Here is an 11,134-nt window from a genome sequence, read left to right as displayed (position 1 = left end):
TCGTTCCCCTCCCCTACCGATGTGGGACCTTACAATCCACCCCCTAAGGGAGTCCAGTACCCTCGCTGGCACATCGATCCAAGCTCCGTCTCGGATACAATCTGTAACAGCCCAAACCACCCGCTAGCACGATATTGTCTGCTTTGGCATACAAGGCCTCACGGTTTTGCCTTTGACGATAGGGATGATAGCCGAAACCCCCCACACTCACTCGTCAAAATGCGTCATGCTAGGGAGAGGTATCCACACTCTTCAGGAGAGACAACCATGCGTCGTGAACCAGGAGGCCAAGAGATATACACTCAAGCTCACGGTTTTTTCCCGGTTTTTCTTTTCCAGTTTTTTTTTACGTTGTGCTGACTCTTGTTCTTTATAAGGGGGTGGATACCTCTCCCTAGCATGACGCGTTTTGACGAGTGAGTGTTGGAGGTTTTGGCTATCATCCCTATCGTCAGAGGCAAAACCGTGAGGCCTTGTATGCTAAAGCAGACAATATCGTGCTAGCGGGTGGTCTGGACTGTTACAGATGGTATCAGAGATGGAACCCGGATCGATGTGCCAGTGAGGGCGCTAGACTCCCTTAGAGGGGTGGATTGTAAGGTCCCACATCAGTTGGGGAGGGGAATAAAGCATGCCTTATAAGGGTGTGGATACCTCTCCCTAGCATGACGCGTTTTGACTAGTGAGGGTGGGGGGTTTCAGCTATCATCCCTATCGTCAAAGACAAAACCGTGAGGCCTTGTGTGCCAAAGTGGACAATATCGTACTAGTGGGTGGTCTGGGCTGTTACAACAAGCAAGGCGAGGTGGTGGTAACATGTCTGACCGTCGCAGAAAGTCTTTGTGATGATTCGATAAAGCGGTTCTGGAATTTCAAGCTTGTCACAAACATCAGTGAGTAGTTTTCTCATGCTAAAGTTGAGTAGGTGAGTATTGGTAGGTATTTTTGGGGCAAGGTCTTCATCGATGAAAATAATGTACGAGTCCTGGAAGCAACCAAAATGTGTTTAGAGTATACATGTAAAGCAAGTTACGTGCGAAAGCAACTTATTAGGTAGGTAGTGTGAAAGGGGAGCTGGTCCTTGCATTGGAACCTTTCATGCAGAGCTCACAAAGTAAGACGCTGTTTGTCACAGTGATGATATTGGGAAATTGGTTTCGGTGCGTAGCCGTTGTTAATGCGGCTGATATCACGATCGTAGTCCCATTCATCGAAGAAACAGACCTAGGCTTTGTTAGCATTTTCGAGAATTGTAAACTTAGTCCAAGATGGATCTACTTTTAAACCTCTTTGAAGGAGTTGTAGATCCCGAGAATCCATCCAGCGAAGACACAATAATAGTCCGATGTTGCCTATGTAGTCTTCATTGGCATAATTTTTTTGTGTTTGGTCACTATGGCAATAACGTGGATCTGGCATTTGTATATGTAGGAGTTACATGAATGTGAAAGGTGATAGTTAGTATTGGGTGGGGCAGCGATTAAATTTAGATTTTCACATGGATTTTGATGTACATGGCATTGGTAGAGAATCAAAATCTGATCGTCACTTTTTCTGAAAAAAAAAACTAGCATAGTTTTACTAAGATCTGACTTTGTTATGGAGAAAAGTAGTAGGCATTTTAAATAAGTGATACAAAATGATATTTGTATTCACAAAACATGTATATATGTAGCAAAGAGAGGTGGTATGTTTGTAAGTTTTATTGTGAAAAAGTAATAATGTCAATTTTTTTAGAAATAAAAAGAGACATTTTTGTTTAAAGTAAAATAAAATAACTTTTGTATGTGTACGTATATGTATTTTAAAAGTATTTATATTTGTTTTGATATTTTACTTTCTTTGGCTTACGATATGTGAAAAAAAAAAGAAAAGAAAAATATATGAAAGGGGTAGGATCTCAAAAAAGGGAAAAATATATATATCTTGGAATTTGCAAAGGGAGTTGTGGTAGGGGTTTGGTTAGGGTTAGTTATTTTGTTTAAAAATATCCTAAGATTGGACTTTTGGAGAGATTAAAGATAATGTATTTACTGTTTTATTATTTATTGTGTATGTCATGAAAGGTGGATAATAGGAGGATGTTTTAAAGTTTTTTGTTTATTATTTTGTTATATAATTTTTTGTGTTAATGAAAGAATAAAAAAATAGTCATATTTAATTCATTCAAAAATATTATTGCAAAAAGAAATTAGATGTCAGGATAATCTTATATTTTATCAGAACAAATAAATACGTTGAAAAAAAATAATAGTTCCTTCATTAATAAATTATTTATTTTATTATGTTTACTTTACGTTTACACACAAAACAAGTTCGGTTTTGTTTTTAAAGTTTCTTGTTCACAATATAGATAATTTTGTTTAGGATTTTTTCTTTAAAGTTTACTGATGTATATTATTACAATTTTTTAATATAAACTTTTGTACTTATAATTCAAATAAATTTTTTTAATAATGTTTGTTGATACTTGTTTTGTTATAGAATTTAGTTATGTTTTTATTTGAGTTTGCATAATTTATAGGATGTATTTGTAAATTAATCTATATTTTATTTATTGTTAGTATTTTTTTATAAAATAAATTGTTGATTCTATTAGAAAGATCCTATTATACACGAAAAGAGTAATAAAGAACAGTGTTACAAAATTATGACAAAAAAGTACTAAATTCTGATACATTAATTTAAGTTTCTTTCTTAAAAAATTTATTTCAAATAGTATTAAAATAAATTGGTGTTGAATGCGAGTAAATAATGTGTTTTAGTAATTTTATGTAAACATAATTTAGAATAATATCATCCAAACAACATCCATTTTATTATAATTTATTTTGATACGAATTTATCAAACATAAATAACGTTGGCACTAACACAGTTTTATGAAATGAAGTTTGTAAAATCAATCCTTTTGTTATTTTATGTTTTCTGTAGGTTGATGATCATGGGAAGTCACAAAATCAATTGAAAAAACAAAAACAGAATGAAAAATAGAAAGAAAAATAGCACACCCTGGAGGAAAACCTTGCTGGCGTTTAAACTCCAGTAAGGGCAGCAAATGGGCGTTTAACGCCCAGTCTGCCACCATCTGGGCGTTTAACGCCAGAAAGGGGCACCAGACTGGCGTTAAACGCCAGGAAAGGGCAAGAAGCTGGCGTTAAACGCCAGAAATGGGCACCAGCCTGGCGTTTAACGCCAGAATTGGCATAAAGAGCATTTTTGCTCGCCACTTGGTGCAGGGATGAATTTTCCTTGACACCTCAGGATCTGTGGACCCCACAGGATCCCCACCTACCCCACCACTCTCTCTCTTCTTCACCCATTCACCAATCACCTCAACACCTCTTTCCCAAAAAACCCCTCACCTATCAAATCCCACTATTCTCTTCACCACTCACATCCATCCTTCATAAAACCCCACCTACCTCACCATTCAAATTCAAACCACTTTTCCTCCCAACCCACCCTCACATGACCGAACCATACACCCCCTCTCCACTCCTACATAAACCCATCTTCACTCCTTCATTTTCACAAAACCTAAACACTACTTCTCCACCTTGGCTGAACCACAAAGCCACCTCCATCTCCTCTATTTCTTCTTCTTCTACTCTCTTCTTTCTTCTTTTGCTCGAGGACGAGCAAACCTTCTATGTTTGGTGTGGTAAAAGCATTGCTTTTTGTTTTTCCATAACCATTTATGGCATCTAAGGCCGGAGAAACCTCTAGAAAGAGGAAAGGGAAGGCAAAAGCTTCCACCTCCGAGTCATGGGAGATGGAAAGATTCATCTCAAGGGTGCATCAAGACCACTTCTATGAGGTTGTGGCCATGAAGAAGGTGATCCCCGGGGTCCCTTTCAAACTCAAAAAGAGTGAATATCCGGAGATCCGACATGAGATCCGAAGAAGAGGTTGGGAAGTTCTTACCAACCCCATTCAACAAGTCGGAATCTTAATGGTTCAAGAGTTCTATGCCAATGCATGGATCACCAAGAACCATGATCAAAGTGTGAACCCGGACCCAAAGAATTGGCTAGGGGATGGTTGGAGTTTATCCAACGCTCAATTCCCACTAGCAACCGGTCCGAAGTTACTATAGACCGGGCTATCATGATTCATAGCATCATGATTGGAGAGGAAATAGGAGTTCATGAGGTCATATCCCAAGAACTTTATAAGGTGGCGGACAAGTCCTCTACCTTGGCAAGGTTAGCCTTCCCTCATCTCATTTGTCACCTCTGTTATTCAGTTGGAGTTGACATAGAGGGAGACACCCTCATTGATGAGGACAAGCCCATCACTAAGAAAAGGATGGAGCAAACAAGAGACCCCACTCATCATGAAATCCCTGAGATGCCTCAAGGGATGCACTTTCCTCCTCAAAACTATTGGGAGCAACTCAACACCTCCCTAGGAGAATTGAGTTCCAACATGGGACAACTAAGGGTGGAGCACCAAGAACATTCCATCCTCCTCTATGAAATTAGAGAAGATCAAAGAATCATGAGAGATGTGCAACAAAGGCAAGGAAGAGACATTGAGGAGCTCAAGCACTCCATAAGATCTTCAAGAGGAAGAACAAGCCGCCATCACTAAGGTGGACCCGTTCTTTAACTTCCTTGTTCCTTATTTTCCTGTTTTTCGAAAATTTCATGCTTATGTTTATCCATGTTTGTGTCTTATGATCATTAGTGTCTTAGTGTCTATGCCTTAAAGTTATGAATGTCCTATGAATCCATCACCTTTCTTGAATGAAAAATGTTCTTAATTGAAAAAGAGAAGAATTGCATGAATTTTGAATTTTATAACAGATTAATTATTTTGATGTGGTGGCAATACTTTTGATTTCTGAATGTATGCTTAAACAGTGCATATGTCTTTTGAATTTGTTGTTCATGAATGTTGGCTCTTGAAAGAATGATGAAAAAGGAGACATGTTATTGAGGATCTGAAAAATCATAAAAATGATTCTTGAAGCAAGAAAAAGCAGTGAATTCAAAAAAAAAAGAGAAAAAAACGAAAAAATAGGGGAAAAGAAAAAGAAATAATGAAGTTGTAATCCAAGGCAAAAAGAGTATGCTAAAGAACCCTGGACACCTCTAATTGGGGACTCTAGCAAAGCTGAGTCACAATCTGAAAAGGTTCACCCAGTTATGTGTCTGTGGCATGTATGTATCCGGTGGTAATACTGGAAGACAGAGTGCTTTGGGCCACAGCCAAGACTCATAAAGTAGCTATGTTCAAGAATCATCATAGTTAACTGGGAGAATCAATAACACTATCTGGATTCTGAGTTCCTATAGAAGCCCATCATTCTGAATTTCAAAGGATAAAGTGAGATGCCAAAACTGTTCAAAGGCAAAAAGCTAAAAGCCCCGCTCATCTAATTAATACTGATCTTCATAGATGTTTTTGGAATTCATTGTATATTCTCTTCTTTTTATCTTATTTGATTTTCAGTTGCTTGGGGACAAGCAACAATTTAAGTTTGGTGTTGTGATGAGCGGATAATTTGTACGCTTTTTGGCAGTATTTTTAGTATGTTTTAGTTAGTTTTTACTATATTTTTATTAGTTTTTAGTTAAAATTAACTTTTCTGGACTTTACTGTGAGTTTGTGTGTTTTCTGTGATTTCAGGTATTTTCTGGCTGAAATTGAGGGACCTGAGCAAAAATCTGATTCAGAGGCTGAAAAGGACTGCAGATGCTGTTGGATTCTGACCTCCCTGCACTCAAAGTGGATTTTTTGGAGCTTCAGAAGCCCAATTGGTGCGCTCTCAACTGCGTTGGAAAGTAGACATCCTGGGCTTTCCAGCAATGTATAATAGTTCATACTTTGCACGAGATTTGATGGCCCAAACCGGCGTTCCGAATCAGCTCAAAACTGCCCGGTGTTAAACGCCGGAACTGGCACAAGAATGAGAGTTAACCGCCCAAACTGGCATAAAAGCTGGCGTTTAACTCCAAGAAGAGTCTCTACACAAAAAAGCTTCAATGCTCAGCCCAAGCACACACCAAGTGGGCCCGGAAGTGGATTTTTATGTAATTTACTCATCTTTGTAAACCCTAGGCTACTAGTTCTCTACAAATAGGACCTTTTACTATTGTATTCTCATCTTGGTTCTTCTGGTTCCCTCTCTGGGGCCGAAGCCAATGATCACCATTATCACTTATGTATTTTCAACGGTAGAGTTTCTACACACCATAGATTAAGGTGTGGAGCTCTGTTGTACCTCGAGTATTAATGCAATTACTATTGTTCTTCTATTCAATTCAGCTCATTCTTGTTCTAAGATATTCATTCGCACCCAAGAACATGATGAATGTGATGATTATGTGACGCTCATCATCATTCTCACTTATGAACGCGTGCTTGACAACCACATCCGTTCTACAAGCAAACAAGGCTTGAATGTTTATCTCTTGGATACCTTAATCAGAATCTTCGTGGTATAAGCTAGAATTGATGGCGACATTCAAGAGAATCCGGAAGGTCTAAACTTTGTCTGTAGTATTCTGAGTAGGATTCAAGGATTGAATGACTGTGGCGAGCTTCAAACTCGCGATTGTGGGGCGTTAGTGACAGACGCAAAAGAATCACTGGATTCTATTCCGACATGATCGAGAACCGACAGCTGAATAGCCGTGCTGTGACAGAGCGCGTTGAACATTTTCACTGAGAGGATGGGAGGTAGCCACTGACAACAGTGAAACCCTACATACAGCTTGCCATGGAAAGGAGTAAGAAGGATTGGATGAAGACAGTAGGAAAGCAGAGAGACGGAAGGGACAAAGCATCTCCATACGCTTATCTGAAATTCTCACCAATGAATTACATAAGTATCTCTATCTTTATTTTATGCTTTATTCATAAACCATCTATAACCATTTGAATCTGCCTGACTGAGATTTACAAGATGACCATAGCTTGCTTCTTGCCAACAATCTCTGTGGGATCGACCCTTACTCGCGTAAGGTTTATTACTTGGACGACCTAGTGCACTTGCTGGTTAGTTGTGCGAAGTTGTGATAAAGAGTTGAGATTGCAATTGTGCGTACCATGTTGATGGCGCCATTGATGATCACAATTTCGTGCACCAGTTGCCGCCTAACAACATTATATTTATCTCTCTTTGTGAACAGAACTAGGTTAAAACCTTTCGCCTGGGCAGCAATATACTCGTAAATTTTGGGAATTCAAATTCCAACCTGCCTTAAACTGTCCATGTGGACTCTATTAACATATGATATTTTCCTGTATGTTGGCAGGTATGACACAAACTTTGCCGGGAGAAGGTCGTTGTTATGCTCATCCACAAAATGACACACATACCAGTTGTTGCTTTTAGCTTTTTGCTTTATCTTCATCTCTGCCTGACACCTGCAACGAATAACAACCTTTTGCTCTCTCTTCTGATCCTGTATCTTAAGCCATTTTTTATTTCTAAATATTTCTTTGTTGCACAAATACATGTATCGCACGATTTCACCATTCCTATTCTTCGGTTTCTTCCCTTGTTGCATGGCAAAACCTTTTGCTCGACTATATTGCTCATAGAAACAACACACCTCATCCGGGTTGTCAAACTCCATTTTTAATATCTGGGAACGACTAAACATTATATGTTCAGCACTGTCATTCGGCTCATTGTGCCCTTCAATGGGTGATTCTCCCCCAACTCCTCTGCTTCTCTTCCATCCTTATGTCCAGCGATGATTCCTGCACAGATAAAAGCTCACTAGTTACGGTTGCCGCCAAGGATCTTAAATTAAAATCATATGCTACCATTATTACTAAGACCAAATTTCAATGTCAAGCACACTTTTTTATCTTCATTTTTAAAGAAAAACTTGATGCTTCGAAAGAAAAATCCACCAATCAATACACCTAACCCAAACCATTTACACTATTCAAACCGATGCGCACATCCCCCTACACATTTGCCCGACAAGCCCCACCAGATGCTTTGCAAATTTTCAAACATATTGAGTATAATATAGGCAAAAGATTACTTACCTCCTTTTTAACCAGCATCCCAATATGGCATTCCCTCAAATACGCCATTCATATTTCGCCACACGTTTCTTATTGTTCTAATTTCTCAAATTTCAGACCTTGCACCACTGCCTCCAAACACGCACCAAATAAGTCCTTCACGCATGAACAACCTACCATTGGACCACCAGATCCACCCTCTCTCTCCATTTTACCATCTCTGACTTCACTCCCACACAAGTATTTCCTACAAGAATTATTTTACTGGGCACACAAACGGCTTGGGCACAAAGCCTCCAAAGTCGCTTTACCCATACCCTTTAAGAAGCCACACTCTTTTTGTGCCTTCACAGCCGATCATTAATGTCATTCCACATTCATACTAAAAATTATATTCGACTTTTCGCCCTTCACTAACAAACAAATTTTAGGTGAACTACTTGATCGTACGATGAATTTCATGTTCTGAACTTTCAGACCAGTACACTGGATAACTTTTCTAAACCTTTTTCCACTTAGTAACAAGTAATAACCATGTTTAATTTCTTTGAAAAAAAACTATTCTTTTAATATTATTTTGCGTGTTGTGAAAAATTGAATCAATGAACTTATTAATTTATAAAGGATGTTCCTCACATGATGGTAAAAATTGAATCCATCACTTCACATGCTTTCTTTGTAAATAGAAAAAAAAATTCTCACATATTTCAAAGAAAAAAGAACAAACATACTTAATAATCAAAATAAATTAATAAAAATTAATTAGAATTTATTTTGTTTAGTATTTATTAATTATTAATAAATATTAAATAAAATAAAATTTGACTATTTTATATATTTTTAATATTGATAAAAAAAAATATGGTTCTTATTAGTTATTACGCCGACAAACTTGTTGATTAGAGAAGAAAATATGAAGGAATATACAACAGAATAATTAGGAAAGTTATTACTGCTTTATATAAAGTATAAATTGTACGATAATAAGAAAATTAAGTCCATACAAACAAAAGTATTAAACACAGCCAAATCAATAGCACAAACAACACTTATAAATCTAATTAAAAGTGCTGAAATCTTCTTCGATTTATTGGAGGATTTATTTAAATTTCAACTCTAGCCCACCTGTAATAGATAAACGTCATTAATAGTATTAATAGTAGAGTGTTTTCAGTTCAAATTATATAAGGCATATAAACCAATATACATATATATATATATATATATATATATATATTTATTACAATAAGAAATAATCCAAAACTAATCTAAACTTTAAGATTTATTTCATCATTAATATATGCAATTCTCATCACTGTATTAAACCTTTTTCTATTTATTTAAGACATTTTAATTAGAATGATCTCGTAATAAATATTTGTAGATATTATTTATTTTGGGTACAGTATAATTTTTGTCTTTAATATTTATAATTTTATTTAAAAATATTCTTAACATTTAGTTATATTTAATTTTGTCTCTAATATTTTCGATTTGTGTCAAAATAATCTTTAGATGTTAATTTCATGTATTAGAGATAAAATTTAAAACTTTGAATAATTTTAAAACAAATAAAAAACATTAGCATAAAATTGAATGAACAAAAAATATTATAGAAAAAAATTGAATAAAATTAAATATTAAAAATATTTTTTTAAAAAATTATAAATCTTAAAAATAAAAAATATAATTTACCCTATTTATTTCATATTTTGTTGAATATGTATATGAACGTGTTTCACCCTATAGATAGCTAACTAGTAACTACTATTAACTTATAGAAATGTCAAAAAAAAAAAGTATAAAATAACAATGAAAATATATTAACACGTACACGAAAAGAACAAACTAATTTTCCTAGCTTAACCAATATATATATACACACGTACAATTGAAGTGCTTAAGCATTTTTCCATTTCGTGGACGATTGAAATTTCACTTAAAAAAGCTTGAATAAACACATATTAGGTCTTAGAACACAAGTATTGGTAAATATGTTCCATATTCCTTTAAAAACTAAGAATTATGTAGTTATTTTATATGTCATTATTAGGTCATACTTCTAGTTTTTATGACTTGCTTAAATTTATATTTCTCTCAGACAATTGCATTTGTCATATAGATGAACATAAATAAATTCACGAATAATTTTAAAACGTGATAAAAATAAAACAATATAATATTTTTATAAATAGCAAACAAATTTTTTATTTAACAAACGACTTGTGTATTTGGTTTAAATTTTTGTGAAAATAATTAGATAACAATTTAAAAGTTGCATACAAAAATCTGTAATAAAATTTAATCTCTAGATGTTTTTTTATTTTTTACAAAAAATTTTGGTCATTTACAAAAAGTAAAATACTCGTTTGGTATAAAATTAGTAAATTTTAATTATAAAAATATCTTATTTTTTAATAATGTTTACAAAAATCACAACAAAATCTTATGTCTAATTTTTTTAATTCTGAGAGTATATATTTAATATATGATTAGTTTTTATTACATTTTAAAATCTTTTTGACATTTATTTGTTGTTTTGTATCTTTTAGTGTGAGTTTTGTTAGCAATATAAATTTTTAAATACTATTTTTGATATTTTACCATCAAAAGAGTAGAGACTTTATCATATTAAATATTCAATAATTAAGATAGTATAAAATAAAAATAAAAAAAATTCACACAATAACTTAGATACTTACCAATTTACCACTACTCTTTTTAGTACTAATCATAGATGCTCTTATAGCAAACCTCAATGCAGTTCAACAATTTTTCAGGCTCACGAATATAGTCATTTTTGCAGTTTCCGATACAAGCTTGAAGTTGAGAGTAATCATCTTCATCATATTTCTCTTCAGGTTCAGGTTCTTCAGGTTGACTTGGAGCCAAAGACTTGTCATCAGCAGTATGATTTCCTGGAAATTTTGCAATAACAGAACAAACAAGCATCTCAAACATCAATATTGTTAGTGCACGTCTTATATCGTTCCTACCCATAATTCTCTCTCTTTCTCTTTAGAAAATATTAAGATAGAGCATGTGTATGTTATATATATAGGCTTTAAAATTTCCTTAATTTATTACATGCAATGTAGTTCTAGAACGTGGATATTCTTCGTTTAATTTGTGACTGTTCCG

At 34.8% G+C, this 11,134-nt stretch overlaps 1 long non-coding RNA gene across 1 annotated transcript; it reads right to left on the bottom strand.

Moving 5' to 3' along the window:
* Window positions 1–7,408: 7,408 nt before the first annotated feature.
* On the bottom strand, window positions 7,409–11,134 carry LOC112770401 (uncharacterized). Its single transcript, XR_003186600.2, has 3 exons — window positions 10,696–11,134; window positions 8,015–9,118; window positions 7,409–7,717 (listed from the first exon to the last, which is right to left on the bottom strand). It is a non-coding gene; the product is annotated as an uncharacterized lncRNA (long non-coding RNA).

Source organism: Arachis hypogaea, chromosome 3 (assembly GCF_003086295.3).
Source record: "Arachis hypogaea cultivar Tifrunner chromosome 3, arahy.Tifrunner.gnm2.J5K5, whole genome shotgun sequence".
In the NCBI taxonomy this organism is placed as follows: domain Eukaryota; kingdom Viridiplantae; phylum Streptophyta; class Magnoliopsida; order Fabales; family Fabaceae; genus Arachis; species Arachis hypogaea.
Note: the sequence above shows the minus strand (reverse complement) of the source record. Positions and strands in the feature narration are given on the sequence as shown.